General features: G+C 35.0%; 1 pseudogene; it reads left to right on the top strand.

Annotated features, from left to right (window-relative positions):
• The first annotated feature begins 1877 nt into the window (after positions 1-1877).
• LOC106478707 overlaps positions 1878-17529 on the top strand; it is a 28254-nt pseudogene continuing 12602 nt past the window's right edge.

Below are 17529 nucleotides of genomic sequence, written 5' to 3'. Positions count from 1 at the left end.
CTATGTTGCTGATATGTCTTGTCCCCAGCCTCCTCTTCAGTTGTTTCAATATACTGATGACACAGCTTTGGTAACTCATTGTTCCATGGTGTCAACTCCGAACAAGCTACTCCAGGCTGCTGTAAATTCTTTTTTGTCTTGGTGTCACTGCTGGCGGCTATCCCTCAATGTTCCTAAGACACAAGCTATTTTTTTTAGTCCAACTCGTCATAAATTTCGCCCTTGCCGTGACCCATCTCTATTTGATGTCCCGATCCTCCTTTCCGAATCTGTGACCTATCTATGGAATTGTCTTTGATAGGCATCTTACTTGGAAGCCATACCTATCTGCCCTTTCTGCTAAGGTTACTCGACGTCTTCATCTCCTCCGTTTTCTCACCGGTACCTTCTGGGGCCTGAATCCTCCTCTTCTGCTATACACATACAAGACATTTATCAGACCCTGCTTAACCTATGGACATACAGCCTGGATATCTGCTTCTCTGACCTTCTATTCTCGTCTCCACTTCCAACCTTTATTGCCGTATCAACTTTCCTCACATTCTATTACACCTTCGACAGCTTCGCACTCGCTATGTTAATAAATGTTTTCATGACCACAATCTCATTTTCTCTGATGTTCTTGCCACCACTGTACCCACTCTGAGAAACATTTTTGCACCAGCTGATCACCTCTATGTCATGTCCCTCCCAGCTGACAATCCCGACCATGTCGAGATGCCGATGTTCCCTCTTTCACCATTTATCTATCCTGATTCATAATACTCGATATACCTGTTGCCAGTTCCCACACAGTCTCCATTATATGATATAGACTGGTTAGTGTTCACCCATATTTCTTCGATACTTGTGATGGACAGAGCGCAGATAGCCCATTGTGTAGCTTTGTGCTTAATTACGAATAAATGACAAAATACGAACCTTCAACGGCGATTCATGAAAATATGGGGCCCGGCATGGCCAGGGTGGTTAGGGCATTCGACTCGAAATCTGAGGATCGCGGGTTCGAATCCTCGTCACACTAAATATGCTCGCCCTTTCAGCTGTGGGGGCGTTATAATGTACGATCAATCCCATTATTTGTTGGCTTGGTTACTTTAATGGACTTCACCTCGCACGTAATAAAATATTGTTTAGAAATTACTTCACGAAATATATATATATATATATAAACACTTAATATTAATTTAATTAACCCATCGCAAGTAAAATAAACCGGGGGCAGCTCGCAACTGGGGAGTAACACAAAACCAACTGGTGGGGATCTGTAGATCCAGTACCCAGAATTTTGGTGTGAGAGAAAAACGGGAGTACCCAGAGAAAACCTACTTTAACTACCCGAAATGTCACTGTCGGGAAAATTCGCAACATTATAACACGTCTATGACTGCAAAGACAAGCACATTCTGCGACTGGAATTCAAACCCGCGACTATCAGATAAGGAGTGAACAACCTAACCATTAGGCCATGCTAAGGCCTCCTACATGTTTAAGAGTGAATAATTGTTTGGTGAATGTTTTAGGTTTATTATCGCAAAAGTAAAAGAACATTGAAGGTGTTGGGTTGCACTCCGTAAGTGCTCTTTTTTCTTTCTTTTTTTTTTAGCAGAATTAGCATCTGAAAATACCTAATCATTGAAGTAAGGGTCAATAAAAGGAAATAATCTGTTAACAAAAAGGTAAACAAGAGTCTATGAAACCACATGATCTTACAAATAACAGTCGTTATAATAGGTTACATTTGTAATTAACATTTTAAAAAGTATTTGTGTATAAAATCAGTAAAACTCCAACACACAGATTCAGCATATTTGAATTAATATATATATATATATATAATATAGGTATAAATGATCGAACATTTCTGGGTAAGTTTCAGACGAGCGCATGAATACACAGACAGGTACGTGTAAAGGACTAGCATGGTGATTGACCACTGAGAAACGTTGCAATACTTTGTTCTGGTGGTAAGGTTGTGTTTTATACCAGTGCGGTGAACGCCTACTGTTACAAATATTTGTAATTGTTATATAGCTTTATTAAGCTTTTAACAGTGTATCGAAATATATTTCGTTTTTAATTGTAAGTGACAATAAACTTTTTTTTTACAAAAAATGACGGAAAGAGAAGATAATGTATATGAAGCCAAACTAGCCGAACAAGCGGAACGTTATGACGGTAAGTAAGTCCATGAGTAGTAGTGTAGCATAACTTGTCGGTTCTAGTATCATAAGAGATTTAGGCCTATCGAATTTATTAGCGCCAAAGACTGGCTTAGGTGTGATTAATTCGCAAAAATGTTAAATGCTGTTCATAGAACAACGTGATAAAGGATTTTGAAAGAAAATCTCTGAATACTTAATCCAATGTTTAATAAAAAATTTACAGTAGTGTTGTATTTTTTATTTATTTAATTTTAATTAGATAATTGTAGTCTACCTTCTCTGTTTTTGAATAAGTTGCTACTGCCAGAAATGATGACAAAACCTTGTCGAAACGTTGTACATTTGCTGTTATGTTAAACTTATATTAAAGTTTTTCTTCATTGCCCATTCAAGCCGTCTCCAGCCATTACTGCCAGAAAGTTAAATCAATTAAAGTCAAAGTAAATGTGGAGTAAAGCGCCCAAACTGGCTGATTATAATCGTGTTCAGTCGTATCATAGCTGTGTATCTTAATTTTCATTATCTACGTATACTATGTTAACACTTTAAAAAAAAAAAGAGAGGCAGAATTGCTTGATTATTTTTGTTTCTACATAAAACTCAAAACCTTTAATTGAAAAATTACACAGGGAGTTCTCAATATTTTTGGAAATCTTGCTGTATTATTTTTTTCATTGACACTAACACAGCTACCTGTAGGTTCAATAAAAAAACTTATGTCCGAGCTTGTTAATGTTAGTTCATATTGTCAATCAACAGAAACTAATAATTTATAAATATTTAATCTCAAATGAACAATGGGACTATAGTATAACGTTTTTGAATGAGTACTAATTTTGAACAAATTAAAGCTACATCTGTTTTTTTTTTTTTTAAGTAAATCACTAAATGTCAAATAAATACTACTCATGTAGTAGTTTTTATCATTTGACTAGGAACTTGACAGAATTTGCGTTATAAATATAATTTTGATGGAAATAACCGAAAAGGTGTTATGGAAGAAAAAGATCTTGGTGGTTTTCTGGTTGATCAGTCACTTAAGCCATCCAAGCAATGCACTAATGCTATTAGTAGACCAAATATAATTTTATTGTATAGGTCAATGGTTAGACCATATTTGGAGAACTGTGTTCAGTCTTCTGTTCCTAACTTTAAAAAGGACATTGAGTTGTTGGAAAGGGTTCAGAGGAGGGCTACTAAGAATAGTAAGATGATACTTTAGATGGAAAGGTTATGATCTCAACATTTTTCTTACAAAAAAAATGTTAGAGGGGATCAAAGTTGAGACAAAGTTTGATACTGTAAAGGAAATTGATAGTTTTGAAACATCATATATTTGGGATTTAATGGGGGAAATCTACTCTAGAATAGATTTGTTGAATACACAGTAGCTTTAGAATCTACTCTACTCTAGAATAGATTTATTGAATACTTAATGGAATTGGAATCTACTCTGCTGTTGAATGGAATCTAATATACTGTAGAACAGCTTTGTTGAGTACTTAATGACATTAGAATTTACTGTTGAATGGCTTTATTGAATACCTATTGGCATTGAAATTACTATAGGATAAATTTGTTGAATACTTAATAACAATGAAATTACTCTACTGTAGAATATAATGTTAGATACTTAATGGCATTGGAATTACTCTACTGTAGAATAATATGTTGAATGGCATTAGAATCTACTCAACTACAAAATAGCTTTGTTGAATACTTAACGTTGGAATCTATTACAGAATAACCGTTGAATACTTAATAGCATTGGAATCTACTGTAGAATAAATTTGTTGAATACTTAATGGTCTTAGTATCTACTCTGCTGTAGAATACATTTGTTGAATACTTACTAACATTAGATTCTACTCTACTACATAATAACTTTGTTGAATGCTTAATGACCTTAGTATCTACTGTAGAATACATTTGTTAAATAATTAATGGCATTGAAATTATTCTACTATAGAATAGCATTTTTGAGTATTAATCGCATAGTTTTTATATGCTGTTTTATAAATTGCTTGCTTTATTTTTATCTATACAGTAACTTTTGTGGATGATATGACTTTTAAACTTGAATAATTCTGCATTTCAATTAAGTGATGTACAAGAGGAATTTAAAAAATGGCATGTGAGCTTTAGCCAGACATGCCTCCACCCTAGAAACTGAATTAACTTTGTTTGAGTAAATGTCCACATGTATGTTTTGCAGTCAATTGAAAACAGTCACTGTTTTAATAATTAATAAAGTTGTTTTAAACAAGGATGTTTTGGTGATGCTGAGTCATATATGTTAAATAAATCAGTGTAGAGACTTCGATGACTCTTTCTAAGAATCAATGAGTGAAAGAAAAGAAGAATATGTTATATGTCAACCACAATAACTCTGCCATATCCAGTGCCTCTTTTTTGCCCCATATCAGGAAATAAGACCAACTGGAATACAACAGACAACATGGGTGGAGGCATTATTTATATCATCAATTTCAAGAACAACAAATTGTGTGAGCTAGATTACTTAAGTGAATTGTAATTATTATTGCCTCCCAGTGGCTCAGTACTAAGTCTGAAGGCTTATATCGCTAAAAACCAAGTTTCAATATATGTAGCAGGTACAGCACCAATAGCCCTTGTGTAGCTTTGCACTTAACAATAAACAATGTAATTATTATTAATTTTATTTAAGTCCTTTACAAATAAGAATTGGGATACTGGTTAATAACACAATACCATTCTTATTGTTTTAACACCAGTTATTTATTATTATTTGAATTAATTTTACTATTATTCAGAATAACTGGTAAGCCAGTATTTTAGTCTTGTTTCCTGTATAGGACAAGCAACCATAAGACCAATGGGACGAAATTAGTAATTCTAAAAACCAGGAGAGAAAGCAAAGAAGAATACGTAATAATATAATCAAATTATTAATATTTCAACCACACTGTGTCTGCCATATCCAGTGCCAGTGAGTCTATACTGTATTACAAGTTAACTTTTTGATTAAATGTTCCCAGTGTAGTAGGCCTGCCATATCCACTGTTAAGGCACTCCACTCACAATTTGAGGATCGTGGATTTGAATCCTTTCACCAAACATGCTTGTTCTTTCCGCTGTGGGGCATTATAATGTGTGGTCAATCCCACTATTCTTTGGTAAAAGAGTATCCCAAGAGTTGGAGGTGGGTTGTGTTGACTAGCTGCCTTCCCTCTATTCCATGGCTAGTTGTGATAGCTCTTGTGTAGCTTTGCATGAAATTCAAAACAATCAAAACCCAATGTAGCTTATATTGAGAAACGCTAAGTGTTTGATTTTGTATTCAAAATGCACATAAGACAGACTGGAACTTGCAAGGGAGATAATATTATAAGAATACATGGTCATATTAAAAGGATGATATTTAAGAATATTTTGAAATCTGTCCTGACCAGGGCTTAAACCTAGGATGCTCAGTTTTTATTATGAGACCAATTTTCCTCAACTAAGTTACCAGAACTCAACTTCCAAGTAGATGACTGCTACTCCCATTCTAAGTGTTAAAATGGCCATGTTATGAATCTACTAAAGAAGTGTGTTCATCTTGAGATTGATAAATTCTTTACATAAATTCCTATCTGTTGTTGTTTTTGATAGGAAACATTGAGAAAATAATAAGTCATAAAAGACTTGAAGACTTAATCTATTTAACAACAGTTGTATGGTTATACTAGATATTGTCCTGCTATTTCTTAGCTTAAGATTGACTTCTTTACTACTTTTGAACAATTTGAATGAATGAAATAAAACTAATAAATATTGATAGCTTTTGTTGCCTAATTTTTAGTTTGTTTTTTTATAACTTAAAAGATTTATATATACCTTGAAAAAACAATGTGAAATAAATGATAAGGAAGTAAATAGTTTGTTGTTTTTCTTTTACCCATTAATTGTGTGTCTTAGTATACAGTGTGCAGAAAGTAAGAAAAAAAAAGACCAATAAGTTAATACATGATATTGACACAATTATCTGTTTTTGTTTTATTCCTCCAAAATCAGACAAAATAGCACTTTTGAAGTACCTTATAAAATAGTTCTGTTTTTTCATTTGAAATGTGATAAATATGTTTTTATGTAATAGTTTTTGAAATCCTCATTACCAGTTTAAAATATATGTATCACAATAATACCTCAGTATTTTATAAACAAACTAAATGTGCATTTAGGATTGTTATTAACAGTTCACCTAAGGATTTAAAACACAATTATATAAATGATGATGATTAGATAGCTGGAAAGACTTGTATGCCACATGTATGAAAGTTTTGCTTCTCAACACAAAGCTCAGCTATTTTATGTTTGATTTGTTTGAGTAGAAATGGTAGAAGCTATGAAAAAGGTGGCATCCTTGGATAATGAGCTGACCGTGGAAGAGAGAAATCTACTTTCCGTAGCTTACAAGAATGTTATTGGAGCAAGGCGAGCTTCTTGGAGGATAATCAGCAGCATTGAGCAGAAGGAAGAGAATAAAGGCAATGAAGGAAAACTTGAAATGATTCGCCAGTATCGCATAAAGGTAATGTATGTGTGTGTGTGTGTGTGTGTATATATGTATATGTATATATATATACGAATAGATAGTTCATAATTTGTGCTATCAGAATTTCTAATTCTGTTATTGTGTTCTACAAGTAATTTCTTGTGACAATCCAGAACTGTAGAATTAATCCTAGTGAATGTATTTGTCAGTTTTTAAGTTTGTAAAATGCTAACAGAATATACAAGTTCAGTTGAATTAAAAGGTTTGTTCTTTTTTTTACCATGTCAGTGTTGCATTTTATTGCTTAATCTTTTTTCGTTGTCATAGAATCTTAGCACCTAATCAACATAAAAATTTAAGGACAACAAGAGGACCTGTTGGTACATCGAGGCCACATCATTCACTACTGTAAACTAAATATTAAAAAAAAAGCTTGTAGCTAGCCCTTATCATTCAAATATTTATCATGCCTTCCATTAAACTTCATTAAATTTGCTGCATCCACCACATCTGAGAGCTGCCTTAGCTGAAGATAACTCGTACCATGCCAAAATTTATACTTGTGTCCCTTATTCCTGCCATTCTTACTATTAACCCTTTCCAGATGCTTCTCCACTACAGTAGAGGAGTTCAGCTCACTTCATTTGTTCACAGTTTTTGCTGAGTTTGAAAGAACACAGTTAGTTTTGCTGACAACAAGTGGTAGGACAGTAGTACTGCAAATGGCTGCACCCATGTTATTTGAGTTCTCAATATATTCTTGTGGAAATATCAAGATTCAAATGTGGTCCTTGGTGAAAGGATAGACATGTCAACAACAAGACATTAATTATATAAACACTGATACTATATTTGATGCATGTTTTTGATTACTATAATGATGAATATAGCTCTGTAGAGGACATGAATGATTTTATGGCTGAATCAGAAAATGACAATCTCTTTGTTGATGATGGTGTATGTACTTTATATGTTGATGACCATGCCTGAGAGGTTAGCAATAATTGCAATTCTGATTGTGACAGTTACACTGAGAATTTTGATGATGGAACTGACCTACAAATGCAAAAGATGATACAAATTGTGGTCCAACTTGTAACTATACTTATGAACAAGTAGTGGAAATGAATGCAATAGGCTATTTCAAATTATTTTTTCAAAGATGATGTTTTTTAGTTCATTGTAGATGAAACTAACAACTATGCTGAACATGTAAGGCATGACAATCCAGTAGAACACTAAATGAAATGGGAACCAATCACAGTTGATGAGATGAAAGCATATATTGGACTAAGCTGCTATGGGTATTGTACATCTTCTTAGTCTGGAAATGTATTGGGCATCAGATGGATTATGTTCATTGAGCATGTTGCCCAGTGTTATGTCACAAGATCATTTCAAACAGATAAAACAATACTTTCACATCAGTGACATTATTCAGCAGCCTTATAGCCAATCTCCAAATTTTGATCCACTATACAAGGGGAGAAAAATCTTAGATTTTATTGTTTCAAGACTTGATGAGGTCTACAAAGTTGGGAGAGATGGGACAATCGGTGAAGCTATGAAAATAAAACAAAACATCAAGACAAAACTCCATAAATGGAGGATAAAGAATTGGGTGCTTGCTGAAAGCTAGACAGGTTATGTAAACTTTCTTCAAATATACACTAGCAGGCAGTTTGGTCAAGAACAAGTAGGTGGTTTAGTCCAGCATGTTGTACATGACCTTACCTAAGGCATAGATGGTAAATATCACCACTTAAACATTGATAATTTATATACATCAGTGGTACCAGTTGATATTTTTGAAGCTAGAGGAGTATACTTATATGGAACACTTTGTAAAAATGCAGGAGGTGTACCAAAATCACTGTATCTAGCACTGGCTCAGCTTTTGACATTGTGAACAAGGTTTGTACTGGTGGTTTTCAAAGGAAAATAAGGTTGTTTGTATGTTGTATAACAAGCATTCAGTTTATTTGCTAAATAATATCCACCCATCACTTCTAGATTGACCACAACCAAATGATATCCCAAGGGCAAAACACCACAAAAACAAAGATGGATTATGTTCATTGAGTATGTTTCCCAGTGTTATGTCACAAGATCATTTCAAACAGATAAAACAATACTGCAGTTGATATTCCATGCCCTCCAGCACTCATTGATTATATAAAGAACATGATTCACACAAGGGGTGTTGACAGGGGTGACCAAATTATGATGCTGTACAACTCTGGAAGAAAGTCAGTATAATGGTGAAAGCATGTTTTCTTTTACCTCTTAGATGTATGCATACTGAATTCTCAAATTGTAGAGGATGTTTACAATGAGAGGTATGGTATTGTTAGAACGAAAATGCTGAAGTTCAAGATGAATTTGGACTGAAGAGCTTATTGGTAAAAACATTTTGGAAATGAGCTGGTAGGCCATCAATTGGAGATCCACATGATGCTAAGAGATTGGAAAACATGAGACAACACTTTCCAGTATTTAGTGAAACCATTCAGAAGTTGTAATGAAAGGATTGCAAGAGCAGGAGATGTGTGCAAATATGGAAATTCTTGTGATGGCACACAACTGACATATGAAAGAAATCACCACCTCACCCATTTTATGTGTTGTCACTGTGGAATATACTTGTGTCTCAGCAAATATCACTGTTTTGGACTTTATCTTATACATAGACAGTATTGATTGTGAACAATCATTGCTGTATTTACCATAAGTACCTTAATATTCACTTTCAAATAATGGTATCTCTGTAAGTTCAGAGTCACTGTTTGTTCTGTTACACTGGATGACTGTAAAATCTCATAAATATTCAGTCTGTAAAGGGTTAAGTACAAAAAAGAGAAAAGATATATCAACAAATTAACAGTTCAATTAACAATCTTTAACACCTCAATCAGATCCCTCTTTAACTTCTTCTTAACCTGTCCAACCCAGGTATCATCTTAGTAGTCCTCTTCTGAACATTGTCCAATAATTTTATGTTCTTTCTAAGGTAGGGAGCCCAAGAATGAAGACAATACTCCAAATGTGTCCTAACCAGTAACCTGTACAATGAAATTATAACCTCTTTTAGATTTAGATTTAATATTTCTATAGGTATAACCACAAATTGTATTTGCCCTACCATTAGAAACTCCACATTGCATGGGTGGCTTAAGAAACTGATCAACCACAACACCAAAATCCTTTTGTTTCATAATACTGTTAAGGTTATTCCCATCAAAATTGTCCCCTGGGGGGACAGCAGTAAGTCTATAGATTTAGAATGCTAAAATCAGGGGTTCGATTCCCCTCGGTGGACACTGGACACAGCAGGTAGCCTGGTGTGGCTTTGCTATAAAACACACACACACACACACACCAAAATTATACTTATAATTCAAATTACGATAACCTAAATGCATTACTTTGAATTTATTATAATTAAAAGCTATATGCCATTTATTTGCCCAGCTCACCACATAACCAAAATTATTTTATAAAGCAGCAACATCCTCCTCAGCCACCAACACCCATAACTTTAATATCATCAGGAAATGTAATTAATGTATTGACCATTTCTTCATCTATGTCAATGGTGTACAGTGCCTTGCAAAAGTATTCACCCCTACCAGTAATTTTACATTTTAATGAAATACAAATAATGTTAAAAAATTTTTAATGAACTTGTGTTTATTCAAAACTCTAATGATGAAACTTAATGCTGTAATGTTTGAAGGAGGTTGAATGTCAGCAAAAACTTGCAAAGAAAACATATAAATTGAAATTTTCTGATTGCATAAGTATTCAGCCCCCTAAGTCAGTACTTGGTGGAAGCATCTTTGGTGCTATTACTGCTGTGGGTTTTTTTGGATAGGTCTCTACCCACTTTGCACAATGGGATGGTGTCGTTTTTGCCCATTTTCCCTGGCAAAATTGTTCCAATTTTGAGAAGTTCATTGTGGATCACTGATGGACTGCAATCTTCAAGTCTTGCAATATATTTTCTATTGGATTCAAGTAAGGACTTTGACTGGACTACTTTAGGACATTCACTTTCTTCTTTTGAAACCATTCCAGTGTGGCCTTGTGCTTCGGGTCATTGTCCTGCTGAAATGTGAATTTTCAACCCAATTTTAGATTCTTGGCTGACTCGAGGAGGTTTTCCTCTAGGATTTGCCTCTACTTTGCACCATCCATCTTCCCCTCAATCCTGACAAGCTTCCCAGTCCCTGCTGATTAGAAGCATCCTCATAACATGATGCTGCCACCACCGTGCTTGACAGTTGGGATGGTATTGACTGGGTGATGTACTGTCTTGGGCTTGCACCAGATGTAATGCTTTCAATTTAGACCAAAAAGCTCTATTTTTGTGTCACCTGACCACAAAATCTTCTGCCACATGTCTACAGTATCATTTACATTCTTTGTTGCAAAATCCATATGAGATTTAAGATGACTAAGGTTTTTCAGTAATGGTCACTCGCCCATACAGGCCAAGCTTTGTGTAGGGACCAAGATATTATAAATGTATGAACACTGACTCCCATATCAGACATGGAATTTTTCAAATATTTCAAAGTCACTGTTGGCTTCACAGTGGCATCCCTAACCAGGGAGGCTTGATCTGGGTAGTGACTGGGAGGTATAAAGCACATTCCACTTCTGAATGATGGACTTCACCATACTCAAAGGGACAATCAGAGTCTTTGAAATTTTCTTGTAACCTTGCTTCTCTATCACTTTATCTTTGAATTATTTTGAAAGCTCCTTGGTCTTCATGGTTGGTTTGTTGTATCACTGTGTGAGTTGTGGCTTGAAAAAAATGCATTTACTCTGAAGTCAAGTTAAATCACTTTGATTACACACAGAGACCATTACACTAATTTTTTAACTTTTCAAACTAATCTTTTGCACCTGAACTGATTTAGAGTTGCTGTAGCAAAGAAGTTGAATTCTTATGTAATTGAAAATATTCTAATTTTCTTTGAAAATTTACCCTGCTTGCATAATATCAGCATTGTTTTAGCTTTCACAGTTTGGAGTAAATTGTGTAGATTCTAAATAAAAAGTTCCATTTGAAAGTTTCATGATTGCAAGCTCAGATGGCAAAAAATATAGAAACTTTGCAGGGGGGGAATGAATACTTTTCAAGGCACTGTAAATTAAAAAGAGTAAGTATTTTAACACTGAGCCCTGAGGTATTACCTCATTTGTGACATTAATCCAGCTTCACTGAACATCATTTATAACAATTCTCTGCTTTCTTCCATCCAATCAATTTTCAATTCATTGAGCCCATGCCTACAGAAATTAATTTTTTTAACAAGCCTTGTATGTGGCATCTTGTTAAATTCTTACCGAAAATCAAGATACATCAATTCTATATTTGTACCTTCATCTACATAAGCAGTAACATCTTCAAAGAATGTCAAAAGATTTGTAAGGCAAGATTTTCTCCTAGTGAAACCACATTGATTATCCAAGAAAATTTTAAACTTTGTTAAATGACTTTAGAAAGCGTTTTTTATAAAACTTTGAAAAACTTTACTGGGACATTTGTTATCACCTCCCTTGAAAAGAAGAGTAACATTAGCTATCTTCCAATCATCTGGCACCTGCCTACTGTTCATGGATTTACAAAAAGTAGTAGCAAGTGGCTCATGTGTCCAATCCTTAACTTTTTTAAAACCTTCAGAGAAATATTTTCTGCTTCATGAGCTTTATCATTCTTTAGACTTCCCAATTTCTTCATAACAAGCTCAGAATTAATATGACCATCTTGTTTCTATTTAACAACTGTTCAGGATGTGGAATATTACTTAAATCTTCATTTAAAAATTAAATAAAAGGTGGAATTTAATAACTCGGCTTTTCCATAATCAAAGGAAATCATCCTTCCTTTATCACCTCTCAAAGGCTCTACTCCCATTTTACTTGTTTTTAACATATTTAAAGAAATCATTTCTGTTAATTTTTTTCTTTTTCAGCCAATCTTGTTTCATATATCCTTTCTTGATAACCTAATGTTCAGTTTGACCAACTTTGTTGATCTTCTATAATTCTCAGCAGTTAATTTAAACTTTTTAAATTTATAATGTTTCTTAAGTACAAACTTTTAGCTCGTACATCTGTCATCTCTTGACCGATTTGAGATCTAATTATAGTCTTGGACTCAGGAGGTCCATAGATTAACTTACTCTAATCCTGCCTAAAAGAATTTCAAGTGCCATGGCTATTGAGGATTCCCTTTTCTTAAGCCATTCTGTTTTGTTTTTTTTAATTCTGTTTTCTTAAGTGGTCTAATATGATATTGTAGATGTTGTCTCTCATGTAGATATACTTGAACTAAATCTTGTACTGATAGAATGTGCATCAGAAAAGTCATGAAAAAAATATGAAAGTTGTCTCAAACAACTTTGAAACTGAACAAAACTTGAAACAGTAAACATTGTTTTGGTAGGTGCTAAAATAGACTATTAGGCTTATCATTGTAGTATATTATTAAACTCTTAGAGCTGTTTAATTAAATAGACATTGTTATTGCAATGTTTGATTTTACTTCTGTATATAGTGTATTTATGAAAGTATAATGTGAAATGCAATGAATTCAAGATTTATTGCTTTATTGATATTAAATATCTCTAGGATATAACACTTGGTTATGCATACTAGTAAAAACCTGCATTGAGGCCTATAGTCACTGGTGGATTAAGGCTTTAAGCGAATGTAAAATTCTGATAGAGTACGTCACCTCTGCTCGTGTATATAGCTATTCTCGTTCAGTGCTGCCCTCTATATGCAAACTTTTTTTTTGCATGGCAGATGTCTTGCACTCCCACTTACACACGATTATCATGGTTTCACTGTGTGTCTCATGCAAATCGTAACGTGACAACCCTCCACCAATAGTAGTGTGACACAACCTCCTAACACATGGCTCCCTCTATTCAATTCTGCTGAACTTTCACTTTTCTTTTGGCAGTGCTATAGTCAAAATGTATTTTGATTGGGTTCTATTCACGAGTTGTTTTTTTCTTTATTAATATCATTTGAAGTGGAAAGATCATTTCTAAATTTTACTACTATTTTAAATTTTATAGTTCTCTGTGCAAACTTCCTTCAGTTATTCTTTTTTGTTTGAATGACTTTCAAAATTTCATCATTTTATGATGAATACCGAAGTTTCAACACTTCCTCCTGAACAAGCTATGATGACAAGGATTTTTTCCTCTTCCCAACTATGACGTGCCTTCCCACACCTTTCCTATGGAATCTGCCAGGCCTAATTCAGCCTTTTTAGACATGATTTTTCAGGTATGTTCTGTTTTATCCATTTTCCCAATTTCCTATAATCTGGTTCCTCCCTTATTACATGACACTCCTTCCACTTGGTATTTTATTTTCCCTCCTCCTGATATCAGAGTTCATGTTGAGCAGTTTGTTTCTCAGTTGCGAGCTCATGCTAGCATGCCTCTCCCTCTATGGGCCACAGATCAATTTGCCTTGGCTTACCATCAGAGAGATTACTCCTTTCTTGATTCTCTACAGTTAAAATCATTACTGCCAATTTTGGGGAGCTGACCCTAACAGTCCTGTGCGCTTATCCCAAGCCCAGTTTTCTCTCCTATGGTACCTTCTCTCTCTCATTACCTCTGCATTGCTTTGAGTGTTCTCCTTGGCTCTCTCTCTCCACACTTGGTTTATCTGCTGTTAGGACCTTCTGGGGAGGGATGCTGCCAGGTTTGTTTACCATCAACTTACCTTTGGGACTTGTAAATAGCTCCATTTCTCCAACAGTTCATTTTTGGGGATATTCCTGAAACTTAGAATCACATGTGGAATCTGTGAGGCAACATTTGACCCTTTCATCCTGGATTGCTCTTTGTCTCAGCATGAGGCCTTTCAAACCCCTGTTCCATATCTGACACCATCCTTTCCTTTACCTGCTCCTCCCACTAGGGGTTCCACTATTGTTTTTATCAGTGCAGGTCTCACCATCGCCAGCACTACTGGTTCAGTGGGGCCTCATTTCACCGATTTTGTTCACATATGGTTGGAATTCATTACTGATCATTAGGTTCTTCAAGTCTTGTCATCTAATTTCTTTCCCCACCCCCATTGTCTCCTGTATCCTTTCCGTTACCTCGGGATCCTATTACCAGTCAATGTCTGTCAGAGGTGGTCCAGACTCTTCAATCACAGAGAGTTATTGAAACTGTCAACCATCCTTCCCAAGGCTTTTACTCTAGGCTGTTTGTAGTACCCAACAAAACCAGGAACTGGCATCCTCTGATCAATCTATCGTACCTCAATTAATTTCTGGACTTTCCCTGTTTTACAATGGAGTTATTTCTTGCACTACAGTGGGCTTTCTTTCTGGGATTGTGGATGACCAAGATAGACATCTGAAATGCCTATCTACACATTCCTGTTTTTCATTGGTGCAAAAGTTATCTTCAGATTCTTCCATGTCCCTTTCTCCTTCCCTTGTTGATGATCTGCATTGATGGTTCGGTGTACTGTTTCTTCCACTTCACCCGCCGATCCTTTCCTACTTGGATGGGGTGTGTGTGGGTTGATCAGCAGGAGACTTCTGAACAATGGTCTCCAAATGAATGATCTTACCATATCAATACCTTGGCTGTCACAACCTTAATATCCCCAACTACTCCAACTCCATATTGCCCCTCAGTTGTCACTTCCTCTCACTCCATCCCTTCTACATCCACCTCGTTTCCTGGTATTTCACCCTGCCCTTCCTAAACTCTGTCTTTACGGCTCCTTGGTGAGGAGATCCAGATTGTCTTGGCGGGTCTATTCCCCTTTAGCTTTTTCATTTGCCTTTTATCAACTTAAAGAGAATGTCTTCCCCCATTGGTCATCGTGTCTGAGTTTTTCTCCTTCTCGACCAACTGTTCTTCTTATTAACGATTTCCTCATTTGGCAGTTTGATCGTGGGACTTCAGTCTCATCTATCAACACTTGGATATCAAGCAGCCTTAACTCATACATTCCATTTTTCTCTGTACTGGTACCATCTTGTGTTTACCTATCCTCTCCATGTTGTTATGTTCCTTCTGAATTTGTAGAGCTTCTCGTTGACCAGTTCTTCAGGATTGGGATATAAATGTGATTCTTCACTGCCTTACTTTACCTCTGTTTGAATCTTTTTTCCACTTGTCCCTTAAGACCTACTTCCTACTCCTTTTAATCTGTAGACATCATCAGTCTAATGTATTTGCCATTGACGTCCTTTGCTCTCTTCAAATTTCAGTGAGACTGACTGGGTGAGTTATCTTTTTTATACACATTTTACTTTTTTTCTAGGAATGTCCCTTTTTTACTGTTAGGATCCTGCTCTGTGGTGAGTGTTGCCTGTCCAAGTATACTTAATGCATCACAAATCTGCACTGTATGGCCATGCTGCTATCATAAAATACTATATTCCAATTGCATATAATGCACACTGTTGAGATAGGGTGCTCCACAAGATTGCCTGTAGGTTTTCCCCTCACTATATATTTGCTTCATAAGTATGCTCATTCCATGCTAAACCATGGACTTACATGGGTAAAGCAAAAGGGGATAGCTGCCATCCCGGTGATTGAATAAATCAGGAGCAGTCTGCTTTTCAAAGTAAGTTTTTCGTGGTCACCCATTGCACTGTCTCCGGTGTTGGCATTCCTCCATACTCTCCACCGTGTTTTATTCCCCCCTTATTCTTCAAGGAGGTTGTGTCACACTCCTATTGGTGGAGGGTTGTCACATGACGAGTTTCATGCGAGAAGCATTGGAACCATGATAATTGTGGATAAGTGGGAGTGCAAGGCTTGTGGCATGCAAAAAAATTTTTTTGCAAATAGAGGATGGCACTGAACAAGAATAGCTATATATCTAAGAGGAAGCAAGTATCTATTGGAAATATATTTTCAGTATAGGAAAATTATAACATTAGCTGGAAGAACTGGATATTAAAAGATAAATAATTGAGCATTAAGGAAAGTAAAAATATATTACTTACATTTTTATATTTTTAGGTAGAAAATGAACTTCGTGATATTTGTCAGGATATTTTGGATGTCCTTGACAAACACCTAGTCCCCAAGGCTGTATCAGGGGAGTCCAAAGTGTTTTACTACAAAATGTGAGTCAGTATGTTTGTTTTGGTAACTTAGATCTTCACATTCTTGTTAATTTCTATTTGTTTGTTTGTATGTGAAATATCCAGATTGAGTGTTTTTAATTTTTAGCTTCCTGTTTATATTATGTACTAAATATTTTTTTTAATTATTTGCAGTTTTTGAGAGGTTATTATGTTTTAAACTTTTGACAAATTGAATTTAATATACATCTCCATATCTTTGTATGTTTATTTTTTCTTTGCTTTTTAATATTTTTATTTTATAGAACTTAAAAACTTTTCATATATTACTCCTTCTTTGACCACATGAATCTAGTCTTTAAATGGTTACATGGATATCAAAGATGGAACAGTGCAAAAGAAAACTGACTGTAAATTGGGTATTGAGTCACAACATGAGACCAAAAGTGTATTATGATTCATCATTGATTATCCAATCCGTGACATGTTAGAGAATTATCTTGCTTCATTAGCTTAACCCTATCTGAATGTGTGAGCATCTTTCAGATCTCAAATGCACACCTGAATATCAAATTTCAAAATTTAAGTAAAAATTGTAATTATTACTATTTCAACAAATTTGTGATTAAAAACATTTTATAATTAGTATTTTGTCCTTTTTTATTACATTTATTTTGTGTAATTCACACACACACACACACACACACACACACACACACACACACACACACACACACACACAC

The sequence above is a fragment of the Limulus polyphemus genome, unplaced genomic scaffold (genome assembly GCF_000517525.1).
Source record: "Limulus polyphemus unplaced genomic scaffold, Limulus_polyphemus-2.1.2 Scaffold242, whole genome shotgun sequence".
NCBI lineage: Eukaryota > Metazoa > Arthropoda > Merostomata > Xiphosura > Limulidae > Limulus > Limulus polyphemus.
Note: the sequence above shows the minus strand (reverse complement) of the source record. Positions and strands in the feature narration are given on the sequence as shown.